The sequence below is a fragment of the Seriola dumerili genome, unplaced genomic scaffold, assembly GCF_002260705.1.
Source record: "Seriola dumerili isolate Sdu_G_001 unplaced genomic scaffold, Sdu_1.0 BDQW01000161.1, whole genome shotgun sequence".
In the NCBI taxonomy this organism is placed as follows: Eukaryota; Metazoa; Chordata; class Actinopteri; order Carangiformes; family Carangidae; genus Seriola; species Seriola dumerili.
Window position 1 is genome coordinate 634,164 of NW_019174416.1, and position 19,386 is coordinate 653,549.

At 42.1% G+C, this 19,386-nt stretch overlaps 1 protein-coding gene across 1 annotated transcript in view; it reads left to right on the plus strand.

Annotated features, from left to right (window-relative positions):
• Positions 1 to 9,634: 9,634 nt before the first annotated feature.
• Positions 9,635 to 19,386, plus strand: part of nexmif (neurite extension and migration factor) — a 46,261-nt gene continuing 36,509 nt past the window's right edge. Inside the window, exon 1 of the mRNA XM_022751693.1 lies at positions 9,635 to 9,698. The gene's annotated coding sequence lies outside the window, so the exon portion shown is untranslated. The remainder of the gene's footprint in view (positions 9,699 to 19,386) is intronic.

Below are 19,386 nucleotides of genomic sequence, written 5' to 3' on the forward strand. Positions count from 1 at the left end.
CCTTGTAAAGGAATAGTTCAACACATTTTGGGAAATCACTGTCATGTCTGTATGTTAAATATAAAGCTGCAGCCAGTAGCTGTTTAGCTTTGTTTAGCATAAAGACAGGAAACAGGGAAGCAGCTAGCCTGGCTCTTTTCAAAGGTAACAGAAGCTGAAGTGTTAAATCCAGGAACACAATAGTGATCCTCACATTTTCTCATTGTGTTCATTGTCTGGTGGACAGAATGACAGAGGATCTGCCTCAAGAATCCCTGCAGCTCTCTGGATCCTCCTCTGGGACCAGATACATTAGACGACACTCTCTGCGAGGCCTTTCGGCAGGATTATGATTGAAACAGACAATAACAAAAACATTCACATAACGTGACAGACCAAGCCCTGCTGCGCTGCATAGTGAAGCCTCCACCACCTCCTGAGGAAGTCACACATTATAGATGAAAGTAGACTTTGATAGGGCCCTGCTTAAAAGGAAACCAACTGGATGATTACTGGTTGGATGGGTCTCCTTTCATGCGTCTGATGTCCAGGCAGATGAGTTGATGTTAATGGCGTCCTTCTAATCTAACCTAGGAAGAGATTATGAGACTATTTATTAGTGACTCCCAACAATGTTCAGCTGCTGCCCCTAACAGGTTATTCGCTAATTATTCAGTGAACATAATTCACTATGATCTGCTTGGGTTCTCTGAGAGAGCCTTAGATACAACACAGCGCAGAATTTCTCGCTTTTCTCTGCTGAGGCAAAGCTTTGTGTGTGTTTGAAATGGTCAAGGACATAACACTCTCAAGTATTGAAGTTACTGAGCAATCTGAGATGGACCTACACAGGGGGTGTTTGCTTTGTGGCTATTTTTGTTTGAAAAAACTGTATCACAGAATCTGTTGTTCAATGACCCTTAATTGTTCTGTATGGCGTGCATGTGATTAGCGCTGTTGTGAGCTGTTTGTCTGCATGTCTTCAGGAGGTAATGAGGAAGCCATCTCCCTGTTTACAATGCAGCATTCTGCAGGCGCAAAGGAAGACAGGCACACAAAGGCCTCTAATAACATCCTTAATATGGACCGCAGCAGGAAAGTCAGCCCCTAATGCAAAACCACGACCTTCTATTGAAGGAGAGATTTTCAAAGAACATCCTGCTGATGTGCAGATAGGATGATGTCTTCTTGCTGCACCCACTCTTTCCATCTGTACATGGCTATATCTTATTATCCTGCATGCCGATTCAGACAAGGTTTTGATATGTAGTATCTCTAAATAAGAGCAGCTTCTCTAATCCCATGAAAACTCAGGGTGCACAGGTGATAAGAGGGGGTTCAGCCACACACGTCAAATCCCCACTGACCCTTCCAGGGCCTGTTGCTGAAGTCCGCCACACTCATTTTCATCAAGATAACATGCAGAGTAGGCTGAGACTCAGGGCGATCCCTCTGCACCAGACAATCAGCTCTCTCCCATCCCACTACAATGAAACTAGTATGTGGCCAAGGGCGTCTACGCCATGATGAATATGCATCAATGCCTCAGAGAAGATGTAGTTATTTCCACCGTTTTGTGTGGGAGTGTAAATTTATGTGCGTAATCCCTGTGTACTATATCAATGCTCCTGGTCAAAATGAGAATGAATATTCAAACATGCATGCACTTACACACACACAGCTGATCCTTTTAAAGTCAATAAACACAGATATAGTTGGTATTACCATCTCTGCACATATACAGTACACTGCAGATGATGCAACCTCTGAGCAGAGCCTGGATCATCCAGGCTACTCGTGTGTAATATGTATGCTTGCTGCAGATACTAAACTTATGAATGTCCTATGAATTTATCTTATACTCATAAGCTAAAGGACCTTCTTCCTTTTAAGAGCAATAAAAGTCGTTTCTACATCTGATCATTCAAAGTTAAATCGTCTCTATTTTTGAAGGTAGCTATACAATCATTTAAAAAAAATAAAGACTCCATGTGTTTGCAAAAGTTGTGAGCTCTGTTTCTCAGCACATTTATTCCATTTTCTACAAAACTTTTGGTATTTTGATTGAGATGTCACAAGCAAGCAGAGAGAAACCTGTAGGACTGTAGTACAGGCTCCTAAAAGGGAAAATCCACATTCAACAAAAGGGAATACATACAAACTAAATGGGACAAAACAGGTAGCAAACAAATAAAATAAAACAATTTTAAAATAAAACAATCACATTAAAACTTCAATATTACAGTGGTGTTTGACTATGCTAAGTTGTAGGATAGGCAGTAATGAAGTGAAGTGAAATTTTCAGCCTTCATTTAGACTTTATCTGAATGTGCATCTGTGACATGTAATGGAAGTTTGTTCCAGAGACAAGGGGCACAGTAGGCAAACGCATAGGCCTTATCAGTTAAAAGAAGAACCTTAAAATCAGGTCTGGCTTATACAGGTAACCAGTGAAGAGAAGCCAGAATGGTTGTTATATGACCAAATGTTTTAGTTTTTGTCAATTCTAGCTGCAGCTTACTGAACAAGCTTTAGACTTTAAGTAGCAAAACCAGGAAGACCAGAGAAAAGGGCATTACAATGTTCCTGGAAGATGCAAATGTATGGCATCATTTAATGATGAAATAGGTTAAATTTTGGCAGCATTACTAAGATGAAAAATGCTGCCTTCATAAAAGATGTGATATAAGACTGGAATGTCAGACAAGTCAAAAATGACTCCAAGGTTTTTGGTGGTGGAGCCGAGCTTTCAGAAATAACAAAAATAAATGTTTATATTTGTATCTGTTTTAGACTTTAACAGCAGAAAGTTCAAACCCATCAATTTTTCTGATAGACATGCCTCTAAATTTAGGGGTTGGGAAAGGTCATTATTGGCTTTACAGGTACACATAACTGTGTATCATCAACATAGCAAAAGAAATTAACACCATATTTGAAAATGATGTCACCAGGGTGAAGTATATAGATAGAAAAAAGCAAAGGGCCTTGGACTGATTTGTGGGGTACACCAAACTTTACTTCAGAAAATTCCAAGATAGATGAATATGAATGAAACCATGAAAGCACCATCCCCTGGATACCAATGTGTTTCTCCAGGCAGGTCAAAGCCTGTGGTGTCAAGAGCTGCACTCAAGTCAAGACGCAGCAACAATGATGTTCTGTCAGAATCAACAGTAATTGTTAAAAATTGATAATTCTGCTCAGGTCAGTTTCAGTAGAATGATGGGGCAGAAAGTCAGATCGAAATTTATTAAAAAGATTGTTGTTTGATAGGTAGGCAATAATTTGATCAGCGACAGCACTTTCAAGTAATTTTAACTAAAAGGAAGATTGGACATCAGTCTATAGTTGTTCAGAATTAATTTTTTTAAGGTTATTTAGGCAGCGATTTAGTAATGGCAGTTTCAAAAGCTGAGGGCATAGAAAGTAACTTACTGATGATATCAAGAATAGTACTCTTTTAATAAAGATAAACTTTTCTTTAAAAAGATTATACAGTGTAGGGTCTAATATGCTGGTTGTAGGTTTGGAAGCAGTTACCAGGCTGGTAAAAGCCTCAGGGGAAATTCCTTCTTACTGTGAGAGTACTGTTGGTCCGAGTCACAGCGCCTGCATCCATCAAAGAACTGCAGAGTTCATAGCCATCATTCTGAGAGGAGTGTGGACCAGTGATTTTATCTCTAACTGAGTCAGTCTTATTTGTGGGGAAATACAGAAAATCATCAGCATTGAATGAAGAGCTGGTGGCAGGTGCATTCTGTCTGAGTTTAGCAAGTGTATCAAACAGAAACTGTGGATTATTTTTATCAATGCTAATCAAATGAGAAAAATATGCTGTCCTAGCAGCTGAGAGTGCATGGTTATACTTATCAAAACTCTCGACACAGGCAAATCTCTTGATTTGTCATACGCCATCTGTGCTCAAGTTTTCCACAAATCTGTTTGAGTTCGCGGGTGTCATCAGGAACAGAAACTCTACAGAGTTCAAGTTGTGTTCTTCTGCTGATTTTGGACAGCAAAGCTACAATTTTCTCATCAAATCTCCAAATCAGAGCATCAAGCCTTGAACTGACGATGTCATTGGGTGTCACAGGTCGACTGTCAGTGAATTAGAGGCTGAATCTGTGGACATTTTTAAATGTCAGTCTGCCAGCTGTAAATCAGCAAATGTCCCAATGAAATCACTATGGCTGCAATCAAAGAGTCCCACAGGAGTTGTTCCATTATTCACTGTCTACAGAGCAGCTCCAGAGTTTGTGCCTAGATGACTTCATCAGGTCTGTCTCTGTTTTATAGCTTCATAAATTTACTGTATACTAAGTATTACAGAAATAATTTCTAGGGGAGATTCTCTATCTATTTTATATCTATATCTATATTTTCTATCTATTTCAATGATCTGTAAATAAGATGATACCAGAATCAATGATATAGCAGTAAAAGACTATTTCCAATATAGTAGAGTAATGGTGTCCTGACCAGAGAGCAAGGCACACCCCCCTGTATGTGTTGTAATCTTAGTGTCTCTGTTCTTTGTTTTGGTGTCAGGCCATGCAGCACATGCCTGTTTTTTAGTGCGCGTGCATGTTAGTGCATGTGCATAAACTGTTGGTCCTCCCCACATGTATAAACACACAGACCCCGCCCAGCCAGAGACAAGATGCAGAGTACAGGTGAAAGCATCTTCCAGAGTTTCCTCCACTAAAGAAACCAAGCCTTTCGGCTAAAAAGTCCTCCCAAAGTTAAAACCAGATTACAGGCAGACTGGTTGGCTCAAATCCCAATCCATAAATGTTTTTACCGGCCCCTTCAGTCATTCGTTAGTCTGGTCCCAGCCAGGGCTGAACTTCTTTCTCAGGCCTGTGGTGGAATCAAAACTGGTCCGGCTTTACCGAGATATAGAGCCCTATAAGCTAATAAACAGCTCCAGTTTGACTCGGAACTGGCTTTTCTTCTCCTGGATGTGTAAGTAACGTGATGGCTACATTAACTATTTTCATCGGTGACCGGCTACAGTAGGCATGCTAACGTTAGCTAACTTGCTCTTACCCAAATAATGTGTTTGTTTGGCAAACGTTGCTATGGCTAGCTAGCTAACTGTCAGCATTGTTGTGGAGCGTATCACGGAAGGGCTAGCATGAACTAATGGTTGTGGTTAGATTGTTTTTTTTTGGCTCTCGTGTACACAGGGTAAAGTCATTCAGTTGTGCTTTCACTGGTCTTCCTCCCAACACCTTGCTGACCGAGAACGGGAAGAGGGAGTTGAGTGGTGGGGTGGCGGCCGACGAAGCATTTGTTTTGGCTTGAGATGCTGGTGGTCTACTGCGATATCTAGTGGCAGTAACGGCCGTTTACAGAACCTTTAACACCCCCACCCCCCCCCAATATTTTACTCCCCATTAAGATGGCTTATAATAAATAAAAGCGAGGTGTCCCAGGAGTGTAGGGCGCCGCAAATATCCCAGAACTCTAGCTCTGAATTTGGTGATCATGAAGCTTTGAAAGTGGATCAGATACCTGGGGGCGAGGCAGTGCTGAGGAGGATACACATGCTTGTTCTGGTCTCGCCCTGTCATTCAGTGGCATCTTTAAGACTTTTGGATGGGTTCACATGAATCATTGTGAACCTGTATGTATAAGGCTGGTTTTTAAATCAAGCTCACCACATCTCATACAGAGCTGATAAATTAGACCAAATGGCCCTTTCTCAGACTGTTTGGTCAGGCACAGTGATGCTAATACAAAGATGGATGCATGCAGGTTACAACTGTCATAATCTTATTGGAGATTTCACACCGACTGTCAGACCTGGTGAGCATCAAAGCCTGAAATTTCAGCATTTACATTCTTCTCTCAGCCCTCATCGCCTTTAATTTTACATGGGTTTGAATGCCAGAGTCACCTCCTGTAGATTTATTTAAACTTTAAGCTGTGGTACGGAGAATGTGTAGAATTTTTTCCACATTTTACTCAAGTAACTTTTCAGCTGCTTGGCCTGGAAATCCCTCATCTCATTATAATGAAAAGCATCATGCCAAATCTGTCAGTATATGCTCCTGTAATTCTTTACTGGCTTGTAATACTTTACACATCCTCACCTCGACATCAGCTCTTTTCCCAATTACTTTTGTCTCAACTGGTCACAAACATTTTTAGGACAGTATTTTTCAGAGGTTTTATTGTATGTAAAACATCTGACTGAAAATTTGACTAAAGACTGTATAAATCAACCTAATTAACCAAATTATAAATGTGGAGTAGAGTATTTGGTCAAGAAGTATACACTGACCCAATTATTTCCTCTGCAGTGAGCCCTTGTTTTGAATTTTGGATACTGAGACAGGACTTAAAATCATGAAACATTTAAACAAAAATAAATACATATATTCTCTATATTGTAAAACAAGTAAATGCAATATATTTATCTTTATATGCAATATATTATTTACTTTGTCACCAATAGGACACAAGTTATTGTTTTAAACTGCAATAATAACAGAAGAACATATGTGATTCATAACTCATACACAACATAATCCTGTAGAAAACCACTCCAAAATTCTCAGTATTAAAACCCAGAAACGCGCAGACAGTGAGATGAATTCACTCCACATCCGTGCAAAGAATTTGGAACTGTAAAACCTCCAGCGTTGATGGACCGCTGTTTGGGCATTGCATTCAGAGAAGCTGTTTCTCTCAAATACAGAATTGCGAACCTGTCCCTTTTTTTCTAATTTACATTATAATATGCTTTTTTCAAATATTCTATGAATATACTATAAAGTCCTTTTAACTATGAGCTTGTATGTTATGTGTTTGAAACTCTGTGAAGAGAATGTAGACTGGGCTTGAGGAGAAATCACAGGTTGTTGATTCTGCATAGACAGTTTTATGTCATTTTAATAAACTGTTCTCCTGTAATGCTTTTTCTGTGCAAAAAGCTTTAGAATTATTTTGCATTAACTGGTTGAAAAAGTTAATTTTGTAAATGATAAATACTAGAATTGCATTAAAAGTTATATTGATTTTTACAGCAACATAGTTAAGCCATTCTTTTGTACTGTGTTTCTTACATACAAATATCTTTAATTTAAAAAAGTCTCATTCATGACTTTGGAAGACATATGAAACACAGGAATGCTATTTCCCCAGGTTTCTTGTTGATATATTAAGTTAGATGGATATGAAATTTGCTATATTGTATATTTCCTACAATAACTATTATGACTCCCTTCATGATAACAGCATTATAGTTTGAGATCAATGCTTTACATTATATAAATCATGGATTGCTGCCATCTTCATAGATAACCAAACTGTTAAAACTCTTAATTCAAACTTTTTCACACACATATTCATTATAAGTGTGTGCAACATTTAAGCTTCAGTACTACTTATTATGGTTAAGCTTATTATTTCACATTACGTTCATGCAGCAGTAGTGATTATCTCTGTTTACAGGAAAGACATGAAGAAACTCAGTAATTATAGCAGCATGAAAATGTTCGGCTCTCGTCAGCTTTTAGTTTTATTATCATCTTGCAGTTGCTTCAGAGAAGCTGTAAGACAATTAATTTTTCCCTTAAAAACATCTGTCATGGTGACTGCAAAAAAAAGAGTAATAAATAACAATAAGAAAGAACAAGTTGATTAATCGATTTGTTATCTGCTGCAATTTGACCGATCAATCATTCCAGTCATTTTTTAAGATAAAATGGAAAAAACAAACAAACAATAAAACAAAAAGAAGAAACGGCTGGTTTCAGTCTCTCAAATACGAAGATTTTCAGTCTTTGGCTTCTATTATTATATATTGTATAGTGATTTTCTTTAGGTTATAGATTTTTGGTCACAAATAAGCTGTTTGAATATATGTTGACTGGAGCTTTCTACTCTCTGACATTTTTAGACAATTAAACAATTCATCCTGAAACTATTGTGAGATTAATCAATAATGAAAATAACATTTAATTGGTCTATTTTTTCTATCAAAAAATAGATAAAAATTTGCAGTCATAATTTCTCAGAGCCCAGGGTGACGTCTTCAAAGACCAACAATCCTAAACCCCCAAATATTCAGTGTACAGTGGCATAATGAAGAGAAAAACATCACAATTTAAGAGCTGAAATCAGCAAATATACAGCATTTTAGTGATAAGCCATTAATCTAAATGACTTATTATCAACTTTCTGTCAACTAATCAATTAACCAATTGTTTTAGACCCTATATTCAATTTCTAGAGCTGGAACAATGAGACAAATGACAGACAATTAATCTGCAACTATTCTGGTAACCATTTAATCATTTCAGTCACTTTTTAAGGAAAAATGACAAACACTATCTGGTTCCAGTTTCTTCTGTGTGACAATTTGATGCTGTTCTTTGTCATAAATTATGGTAAAGTATATATGTTTTTGAACTGTTGGTTAGATCAAAGCAGAATTGTGGGAAATTATATTGGGCTTTTGTCACTATTTTGTCACAGTTAGACTAGGCCTATATGACTAATAGAGAGAATAACCAGAAATCAAATCAATAATGAAATATAAGCCTATACTGTACATCTATGAAGTGGAGGCACTTGCTGTTTTTTTTTTTGCTTGTGTGTACAGCCCTGCCCTCCACTGACGATAATATTTACATCCATTCAGTCTGAGGTTAAACACTTAGGTTTCATGTGACAGGGCTGTTGCATTGCAACTTCATGAATGTGACCAGATCAACTGGCCATGAAGTCACTCTGGAATTCTATAAATATCCCTTTATGATACAAATTTGGCTATTTCATTCAATAGGTTATTCAGTGATTTGTCATTGACTTCTCTCTTTTTACAGTTTGCAGATCCAATTCATGTTGAGAGAGAGAGAGAGAGGGAGAGAGACAGAGAGAGAGAGAGAGAGAGAGAGAGAGAGACCCTCAAGTCTATCCAAATATTGCTTCCAGTCCGGTAAGTGTTATGAGTGGGCCTATCATCCAGCATAGGCATACACGAGTAGCCTATTCATTATTCATGTCATTGCAGTTGCCCTGTTATGATACAGTCCTATTTGGAGAGGGCTACCTGATTTGCTCAGCGCGTCCGTCAAAGCAGTGCGTGGCCCTGCGTCGGCTGGCTGTGCGCGCTCATAGGTCGGACCTAGAAGAATCGGAGGGGGAGCAGGCGAAGTACGCGCCTACGAGACTGCGCGCCGCAAGGAGGGGGAGAGGTCCAGCTGCAAAAAAAAAAAAAAAAAGAAAGAAAAAAAAAGAAAGGAAGAAAAAATACGCCGTGACAATGGCAACATCAAGCATCTCGTAAAAGCTACATAACAGGCGAGGGGGCGCCGCGGAACGGGAGTTTGAGAGGCGACGGCCCCTGTTTGTCCCGAGAAAAGCGGCGATATTAGGACATGCTGGCTGCCCTGTAGCGCGTTTCCTGGAATACGAATTCTTCCGTAATTGAAAATGGAGCGGCGGGGGAGAGGAGAGTCGCGCTGTCTCCATCATTGAGAGGCGCGTCCACCTGCTATTACTGGAGGCCCAGGCTGCTGCTGCTGCTGCCGCCGCTGCTGCTGCTGGTGCTGGTAGTGGCGGGGAGGGTGGGTGGGGGGAACATGCAGGGGAAGTGCTTGCATTTCGGGGGAAAGACGCATCTCTGATACTGTCCAAAGCAGCGGAGACGGATCCCATTGCGACGGGGGAAAAAACGCAGTTTGGGCGCATACGCTCTGGAGGTAGGCAGTGGAAACGTTATTATGCTGCTATTCAGCGTGCCGTCTGTATTTGAATAGGTAGCGAGCTCTATTAGGTATGCACATGACAGCTTGATTTATACACACACTGATTTATTTCCATTGCTTTCCCTGATTTGATCTGATCGGACATTTTATTCAAAGGGAGAACACACCAAGCATGCGGTGTAGTAGCAGCCCTGCCTCCTTGGGACAGCTGTCGAAGCCTACATTCATTCGTCTCTGCTCCATCGATTACCTTTTCCCTGCGAAAAATACCCCCACTTCTTTAAAGCACTGGCTCTGACTATTCGCTTTAGGCTCCGAAATGCAACATAAATACAGATGCCACGTGTGGTTGTTCATATCGAAGCCAGTTACCTTGCACTGTTTGTATGTTTTGAAGACAAACAGTGGCCTGTGGACGTCATTTTGAATCAACGCTATGCATCCCGAGCAGTGCTGCCCCGAAATGAATAAGAAATGAATAAAGGGGAATAATCTATAGTCCAAACTAATGAATGATTCATGAATGGGCTATTGAAACCCAATGGGATAACACATCATCTTACAGCTAGGCCCCTCCACTGTGATATGGCGAATAAATGATTCATAAACGGGTTATAGGCACAAATTCTTAAAATTGGCCTAAACATCACCATAGCAGGGGCACGCACAGGTGCACCAAGGCGTGTGTGAATGCCTGCACTGTGGGGTCACTAGATCAGTAGCTTACTGTGTCTGTGCTCCCCTTAAGGAAGCGTCATGACAGATGTTTACTGGATGTCCCAGTCAGCCACACTGCGAGCCAGACAAGCCATGTAGAAAATAATGAGCTGCAGCCCATAATAACAGCTTCAGTGCTGTGGTTTTGTGGAGGTGTTAGAATTAGTTGTTAACTTTGTTTTAAATAGGATTTTAATTGGCTTAAATTTTAACGAGCTAGAAATTTGCCTGGCTGATGTTTATTGGAAAGCCTCTCAAGATGGGATTTTCAAATAAGAACTTGGTGAATTTATTGCCACAATTAATGATCTGCACAGCACATAGTTATTGACCCGGCATGACTTGGTTTGATTTATGTTTTGAAGCATTTGTAGCCTATTTGACAGGGTGTGTTTTTTTTTTAACTTTCCAGCATGCGCTGGGTACTTGTTGGAAGATTTGCTTTCCAAATAAAATGTAATGTTAAACTGACAGGTCCAGGGGGCAGTTATAGTGAGCTGTTACAATGCTTGTCACTGCCCTATCCCTGTCTAACGCGAAGACAGCAGTGTAAACCAGATGGAAGGCCATGCATTGATTGAGTCAAAGAGAGCCTATAAGAGGGCCAAATTGAGTTGACACGTTGATGTGGGTGTCATTATCATGTGTGACGGCACAGTGTGCCATTGGGCCCGAGGCTACATGACGTGTGGAGGGGGGTGAGGGCCTCCTTGCACTGGTCGCCCCGGCCTTGTTTGAAGATCACATATGCGGAAACCAACAGGAGCTTTCATATCAAACTGTGTCTCCATTCGGTGATGTGCCACCAAGCTGGCCATGGAGGACTGTCTTGAAAGCATTTGCCATTCACATCACCTTCCTGATCAGTCTCGTTGCTTTCACTGAAGTGTCATTCTCCGTTCACTTTAAATTAGGTGAGAAATTGAGCCCACTGACACATTTCAGCACCATGGCCCTGTTCCACAGTAGCGAGGACAGCGCTGGCAGGTTTTCTGAAAATGTGTTTAAAATGCTATCCCAGCGTTATGTTGCAGCAATAAAACCAGCAGCTTGTGTACATAGTCTCTTATCTTCCCCTGCCCATGTGTGCACTGTGGCTTCTCCTCTGCTTCAGCCTTAGGCACGTGTTGGGCCTCTACTACCACGTCTGTCGAATGGGAGAGAGTCTCAATTATACAGAATGAACCGATCCTCATCAATCATCCTTTTTCGTACCAGTGGACACATTATTCATATATGAGGATCATGCTCCTGATTCATATTTTACACCTTGTATGTTCTGATCATTGTAGAGCAGAATAAAGATGAGAAGCAACTACCAGGATACAATACTGCTATACTGCCAACATTTATTTGGTACGATTGATTATTTTTTTTTGTAATTTGGTTCCTGCATGGCAGAATAGTGGTGAGACCATCTTGTTAAGCGCACAGAAAGGGCTTTTCCTGCCTATATGGAGCCCCACTGTGTTTTATGTCTGCAGCTTTCTCTGCACATTGTATTGCTACAGTACGGGAGCATCTTGGCTCTGTCCCAGTTTATGTAGAAACATGCTGAGCCCATCAGGACTGACTATATGTTTAAGCACACTGTATCTATGACAGACCACTGTATGCAGAGGCCTGCTGCGTCGACCCCAGCCCTGCGTTTGGGCTGTGACATGCTGGCTGTGGCCCAGCGCAGGCTGTCTTTTTTTTTCTGTGCTGCAGCCGCTGCTGAGGTCTGTAATTAAAGGCAGAGGTAAGTCCAGGGGAGAAGGCTGGGCTCTGATTGCTTTTCATGGCCGCGAGGAGAGAGCTGCAGCGTGTCCTGAGGGACTGAGGCGCTGCTGAGCTCTTTGCTGTCTGCTCTGCCCCCCAGACGCGAGCTGTTCCAGGAAGACACACACACATTTGTAGTTATACGCTACTGGCATACTCATGCGCACACACACGTAAACATACTCAAGCACATCGTGCTGCACACACGCATACACACACACACACACACAAGGACACACGTACATACACACTGGCTGAGAGAGGCAAAAATTACATCTGTAGCTGACAGGCAAACTGTGCTAATCTACTTTAAAGAATGCCCCGTTTCAGAAAATATGTGTCAGTATGAAGCAAAACTGTTACAGCGCAGTCATGTAATGAATTAAAAACAGCGCAATCAGAAAGACATTAAGGATCTGTCCCTCGATTGGCTGCTGGTCAGCATTGACAGAGCAGTTGATGTGTGATTGGACTGAGTATAGATGTGAGCAGAGGCTGCCTGTGGTTGTCTTGGACCAGCGCTCTGCAGGAGGAGCTGTGACCCCCCCACCCCCATCCCCACCCCCTCCCCTCTCTCTCTCTCTCTTTCCCTCCCTCCCCCAGCAGCAGCCAAAGCGATGAGGGCTGCTCTGCACACTGAGGGCCTAGGCAAACATGGACATGCTCACATATAGGATCTGGGTGGGCCCCAGCATTTTTAGGGGAAAAATGGCCTCAGTGCTTCATTCTGTGGATTCATTCATGACAACTGACTGGTTAAAGCTACACTGAGGGTTTAAAGCGTCACATGCCTTACAAGTCCTATCAGAGAGAATCCTGTGGAAGGCAGAGGCAAGGGTACTCTGAGGATAGGAGGTTTAAAAAAATAAATAAAGCGAGGGAGAGAGAGAAAAGCAGTTGGATGCTATTTGAATGCCAAGTCCAGCCACGTTTTTGCTGCGTGTTCATGAATTAGTTCTGCCAGGATGATTAAAGTAATGCATCAGGATTTCTGCCATTAACAAATAAAAGTCCAATTAAACCAGGGTCTATTAAACCACTTTCCACCTTGCCTACTTGATCTCAATGTGTAGGCTGGTGGCCACTGGGACCAAGAGCACGCGGGCTTGACGTTCATAGCTCATTTCCTGCTTCCACATCAGACCCTTATATTACAGATGGATAGATAATGTGAAATTTCCCCTGATCAACTCACACTCTCCTGGGCCCCCTTGTCTTTCAACTCGCGGGACTCTTGAAACAGATAGTGAGATGTGATGCTGGGAAATTTGAGAAAGACGTGCTGGAAAGAGGTGGGGATTTAAAGCAGCGGACACAGGTGCACTGACATGAATGGTGTGAAAGCGGCATATTCACAACATGACTCGGGAGGGAGGAAGCTATATGACGGGGCTGGATTTTAATTGGTTTCACACAGTGTGCTCCCATGTATTGTTCCTTTTGTAATGGCACACACAGTGGCAATAACAGCTCTGGTTTTTGTTATATAATAACACTAATAGATTCATCGCCCCTTGTCTAATTTGAACATGTTTTCTTTTTTTAATCTTTATGTCGGAGCCGGAGGAGTCGCATATCCATGTTGCACTGGACGTGTATACTGTCAGGGTCCCGAATACTGCAGTAATAAGCCACCTTCATTAGCCTTATCTTTGATTTGGTGGATGAAAAAAGGGAGGGGTGGGGGGGTGGGGATGAAAAAAGGGGTTGATGATGAGAAAGGGAGCAAAAACATCGGGTAGGTTGTTGTGTGAGAAAGGAAAAAACACAGGAGCTGCAGAGGAGAGGAGGGGTGGACATGGTGGGAAGATTAGAGGAAGGGTTGGACGGACAGAGAGAAAGAGAGAGGGGAATGAAAAAAAAAAAGGAAGAGACATAATAGTTACTATTGGTGGTGGGGGTTCAGGGTGCGTCCTCCCAGCACAGCCAGTTGGAACAAACACACGGCCATGAGACAGACAGTGTTGTTTCTAATAGGAGAGAAGCTCGCTGTGCCCTGGATGTTTCCCTGCACCTTTCATTTTCTAAATGCTGTTTTGTCTGTGCACCACTTAACAAGCCACCAGTGCCTCAGAAAGGAACCATGCTTTATTTGCTGCTGTACATAATTACCAGCCATTCAAGACAGGCTTGTTTGCTACTCTAAACGATGTTGTGAATTTATGTACAAATAAGAGACAGGCTATATTTTGCCGTAAATCTTTTCACGGCGTACAAGTTGAACGTTTACAATTCACTGCCAGCGTTTGGTCTAAGATTCGTTGTAATTCATTTCACTTTAATTGTGCTGCTGTTTGTGGAGACTGTGCCATTTGTGCCCTAATCAAACATCAGTGATAATTGAATCGAATAACTATTTTATCATACGTCGCAGTTGGTGTAGAGAGCAGAATGACAAAAGCCTGTTGAGCAGATGCAATAGTCTTCCTGTCAGATGCAGTCAGCTGACGACTCACGCTTTACTTTCCATTTACCATAGCACGCCAGAGGCAAAACATAATCCATGCGTGACACATCTAAGCAGAAGTCAAATGAGAAATGTTTTTGAATATCTTAACACAGAGAATGTGAATTGAATTGCATACATGAATTTCAAGTTGGATTTGACCCTGATCTGTTGGATGATGTTGCTGATGATACAACAGCATGACTGCTATTCTACTACGGGTAATAATTATAATCATTCACAGCTAGTGGTCCTTGTCACAGGAGTGGAGCACAATGGAAATAATAATTAGGACTTCTCATTTCAGATGCATCGCAGAAGAGTGTATCAAGTCTGTTCTGTAGCTCTTTGACTTCTAGGATGTACAGCTGTGTGTATACTTGCTTGTTTCCCTGTGTGTGCTGTAGCTCCAGTGCGACACAGTGAGAATTTCTGCTGGCTCTGGGTTTTCTTCAGCTTTGTCACTCCTGTTATGTCTCACATAAACACTCACATTCCCACACACACAAACACACACACATGCATGTATTTTAACATCATGACAGTGACCCAGTCTCTGCTGTCATAAACGAGTAGCTAATTGTAGCATAAAGAGACATGAAGGGCCAGGATGCCGGCTCCGGCTTTTATTCTGGGCTCACCCCTGACAGCAACACTCAGTGACGTACTGAAGCTCTGTCATGCGCAAATAGACATTTTTCAACTCCCTATCTCTCAGTGCTCTTCTAACCCATTTCCCCAAGTCATCTTTCAGCGACACTGTCAGAATACGGCCCACATATATCACAGTTGAGCCAGTAAAATGCTCTCCAGAAGGAGTCAAATATGCACCTCAGCGTAGCCGCCGCTGATAAAAGAGCTAATTTATCATTTAGTCACACAAAGCCTCGGAGATTCCTTGTAATATTTTGTGTACTGGAATCCAGGCGATCCGGATTCGCTGAATATTTTCTTAGCCTTCTGGGTAATGCCAGAGTTGGTCAGTAAGAGTATTTTTTGTTTTTGAATGGGATGCCACATTTATTTTTCAGTTTATGTTTGTAGTATCGATGCCCTGCCAAAAAGAAAGACGAAGGAAAGTATTGTTCCACAGTCCTGTAACTATGTAACTATGTGCTATAGGTATTCCGACTACTATGATTAGGGCTGGGTATTGAAACGCTTTACCTTTTTTTATTTAGCTGTGTCTTGCACACAAGTATAAAACACTATTAAGTATTGAAGGCTGGCACTGGGTGCTTGGTCAGATTGCTTTTTTTTCATCATGTATTTCCTGATTTAAATCATTCTTTAATCATTTAGTTGATTGACAATAAATATTTTTTGAATATAATTGTTGCAATAAATTGCCTCCATATTCCAGCGCCTCCATTGTTAGGATGCGCTGTTTTTCTCATTTGGTACTAAACTGAATATTTTGACAGTTTTTGCCTGTTAAAACCTAAAAGAAGATGTCACCTTGACATTTTATAAACCACAGCTAACTTATCAGTCGAGAAAATAATTAACAGATCAATTGACAATGACAATAGGCCTTAGTTGCACCCTAGTTAAATCAAAATAAAACTTTGGAATTGGTCCCAAAACTCAGGTTGAAAATCTTCAAATGACAGCCAACCCTAACGAATGCTATGAAGGTGCGCTATGGACATGCTGTCTTATCTGTAATATTTAGTGGTACACCTGCTGTAAGGGTATAAAATTTTTGGAGAAATTGCTCACTCACTGCCACTGGTGACTGACTTTCGAAAGAGTAACTTGGTTAAGTAACACACTGCTATTTAGGGCAAGTAATCATGCAAAGTACCTATTTAGCATTGAGAGTAACATTTCCCTGCACTGTGATACCTCTGTATGTGCAGCAGGAGCTACTGCTTACTCCTCATCTATAGTGTCCAGTAATCTTACCTCCAGTGTGAGCGTTTCTTTTGCCACTTGTGTGATCATGCAGCGATGTTTCTGTCACTGTGGGCTAAATACTTTGGGAGCATCGCAACACCAGGTATTTTCCTTTTATATTCAAATGACGTTGTGTATAACCTGCTCCTCTGAGATCTGTCTCTGAGGTATGTGTGTATATATATGCTCGTGTATGAGTGGGCCTTTCTGCCTTTTTTGTGCACTATTTGGGATTTGCTTATGGTTTATTTATGCAGCTAATTCCATTGAGAGGGGAGAGCTGGTGTACAGTCTGCATGCATACTTTGTAGCCATATGATCTAATAGGTTTAAAACTCACTATCAAAGATGTATGCTGCTGCAGTGTTTTTGCTACAGTGATGAGGCCTCTGGAGAGGTGGGGTAAGGTATCTTTGTGCATGGTGGATGTGTTTGTGTGTGTGTGTTTGTGTGTGTGTGTGTGTGTGTGCGTGTGCGTGCATATATATGAATTATCTGTTGTAGGGGCAGCCAGTGCATAGACAAGCCCTCTGTGCTGACTGTTAATCCCAAGGCACACCAGGTCTACCTGGACTGAGTGACCTGACAGAAAATTAGCAATAACAAACACCCGTCTGTCTCTCTCTCTTATACTCTTACAAATCTGCCCACAACTATCGAGACTCCACAGTGAATGCAGTGACAGTCTGCCAAGCGCTTGGAAATATGAATGTGTATGTACGCATGTGCACATGCTTATTTGGCCCCCTGAGCTTCTATGTGGGCATGGAAGTTTGTTTTTGTGTACACACGAGTCAGTCCACGTTTATATAATAATAGTAATGGCTATAATAATATTATTTTTCTCATCTTACACTGTACAGAAATGATAAAGAGCGAACACTGTTATTTGGATAACAGCAAGTGCCTACAAGGAACACATATTCAGAGGACAAAGGCACTATTGTCGAGAGAGAAGTAAAAAATTTTGTAACAATTTACACTTTGACTCCCTCTCTGGGGGCTTTAGGAAATGTTAATTTAGTTCCCATTATAAAATGTATTTAAGTCAGACTAAGAATTAATTCCATTATTCTAGGAGGCAGCTGGGGCTTCTGTATCCGTCGAGACGGTTTGCTGCTCCCTCCTGAGACCTGTGGGTTTTCCCATCACTTTTAAAATCAATTACCTTTCTACCTCCCTCGCCTCTCCAACTCTCTCTAAGTACTCTCCTCATATTCTTCATTAGAAAACCCACCACTTCACCTATAGCTCACTATGAACACCTCAACCGGAACTCTGTGTATTTTTAAGTGATCATGGCACATTTGAGTGCCTCTCTCTGATTTATTATGTCTTACGCAGTGGCGTACAGCTGTAGGCCTTTCGCATATTGTTCTCCGCCAGCATTTTTACACAGTATCTAGACAATGTCTCTGCCTCAAATATAAATAGGAAGACAATCTGTGGCTGGGTAAGACCTGTTAGTCCTATGTGACACCAAAGCCACAACAAAGACCCCGCTGTACTGCTGCTGGGGAGCGACTGCAGCCCTTGAGAGAGATCAAGTTATTCTCCCTCGTGCACCATCTCACAAACATCTCACCGCACTAACTGAGGGGAATAAGCATGGATGGGTTTGACGGCTGCTTCCTATTTTAGTCATCGGCAGGTAGGCGGATGAGTTGAACTGCGGAGGATCTCTGTGCAGCGAAGTCTTCGTCTAATTAGTTTGTCTAATTATGTCTTTGTGCTGGAAATTTCTCAAATTAGTGGTATCGTGCAGAATGTGAGCATGCTCATTATGGTTGTCATGAGAATTGTTGCGGTGGTTGGAGAAGAGAAGAGAAAGGGAGAGGGAGAGAAGGAGTGTCATTGGAACCAAAAGCTCTCCACGGTCCAGATCCCTTTATCAAATACAAATATCTTGTAATGGGAGATGTGGCACCCTGCTTCGTCCCAGGAATTCACAGGGAAAATGCTGCTTTTGCTTGTGAAACACTCGACGCCCCTCCTCTTCCTCCCTGTGAAGGGGGGTGTGAAGGGAGGGGGGTGCACCTATTTGTGGCAGACCACAAAAAGGTCCCCTTTGATTTTCCCTCCTTGTGCATCAGCTGCAAGAGTGTCACAGCATCAGGGATGTAAGTGTCTCACATGGAGACACTTTTTGATTTTCCCTCCTTGCAAGGTGCCACAGCATCAGGGATGAAGGCCCCCCCCCCCCCCCCGTCCTCTTCCTCCTCGCCATCACCCACGACTTTGAGCCGGCCACCAAGCGAGGACAAGCCCCCTAGATCGCCTGCCAGCGACCCAACCATTTCCCTCCCTCCTCCACATGGCTTCCCCTCTTTCTTTCCCTCTCTCCCTCCTCATTCCTTCCCCACCATCCCTCTTTCTCTCTCCCTTTTTCTCGCTCAGTCTCCCTTTTCCCTCTATCTCTCTCCCTCTCCTTCCCCCACTCCTGGGCCTTCAGTAATTGGTATTCCGAGTGGCAGCTGGGATCCATACAAACACAGCAGACAGAGGGAGAGAGTGAGCGAGGCAGAGTGTGTGTGTGAGAGAGAGAAAGAGAGAGAGAGAGAAAGAGAGAGAGAGCGAGAGACATGGAGGCAGGGAGAAAGAGAGAAAGCCAGCAAGTCAATACGCTGGTTCATTAGAGCACTGAGTCACAGTGGCCGCTGCCTCGTTTGTTTGTGTTTGTCCAATACTCTGTCTTAAGCAGAGCCCACCGCCTCTGTCCGCTCACACTGGCAAACCTGACAGCAACACACCCCAGGCTGCCTGGTCGCCTGTGATATGGGCTTTTCTGTGCCTGTGAGTATTTGGACATACCGGCTTATGAAATAATTACCAAATCAATAGCTCTGAATTAAGTGCAGC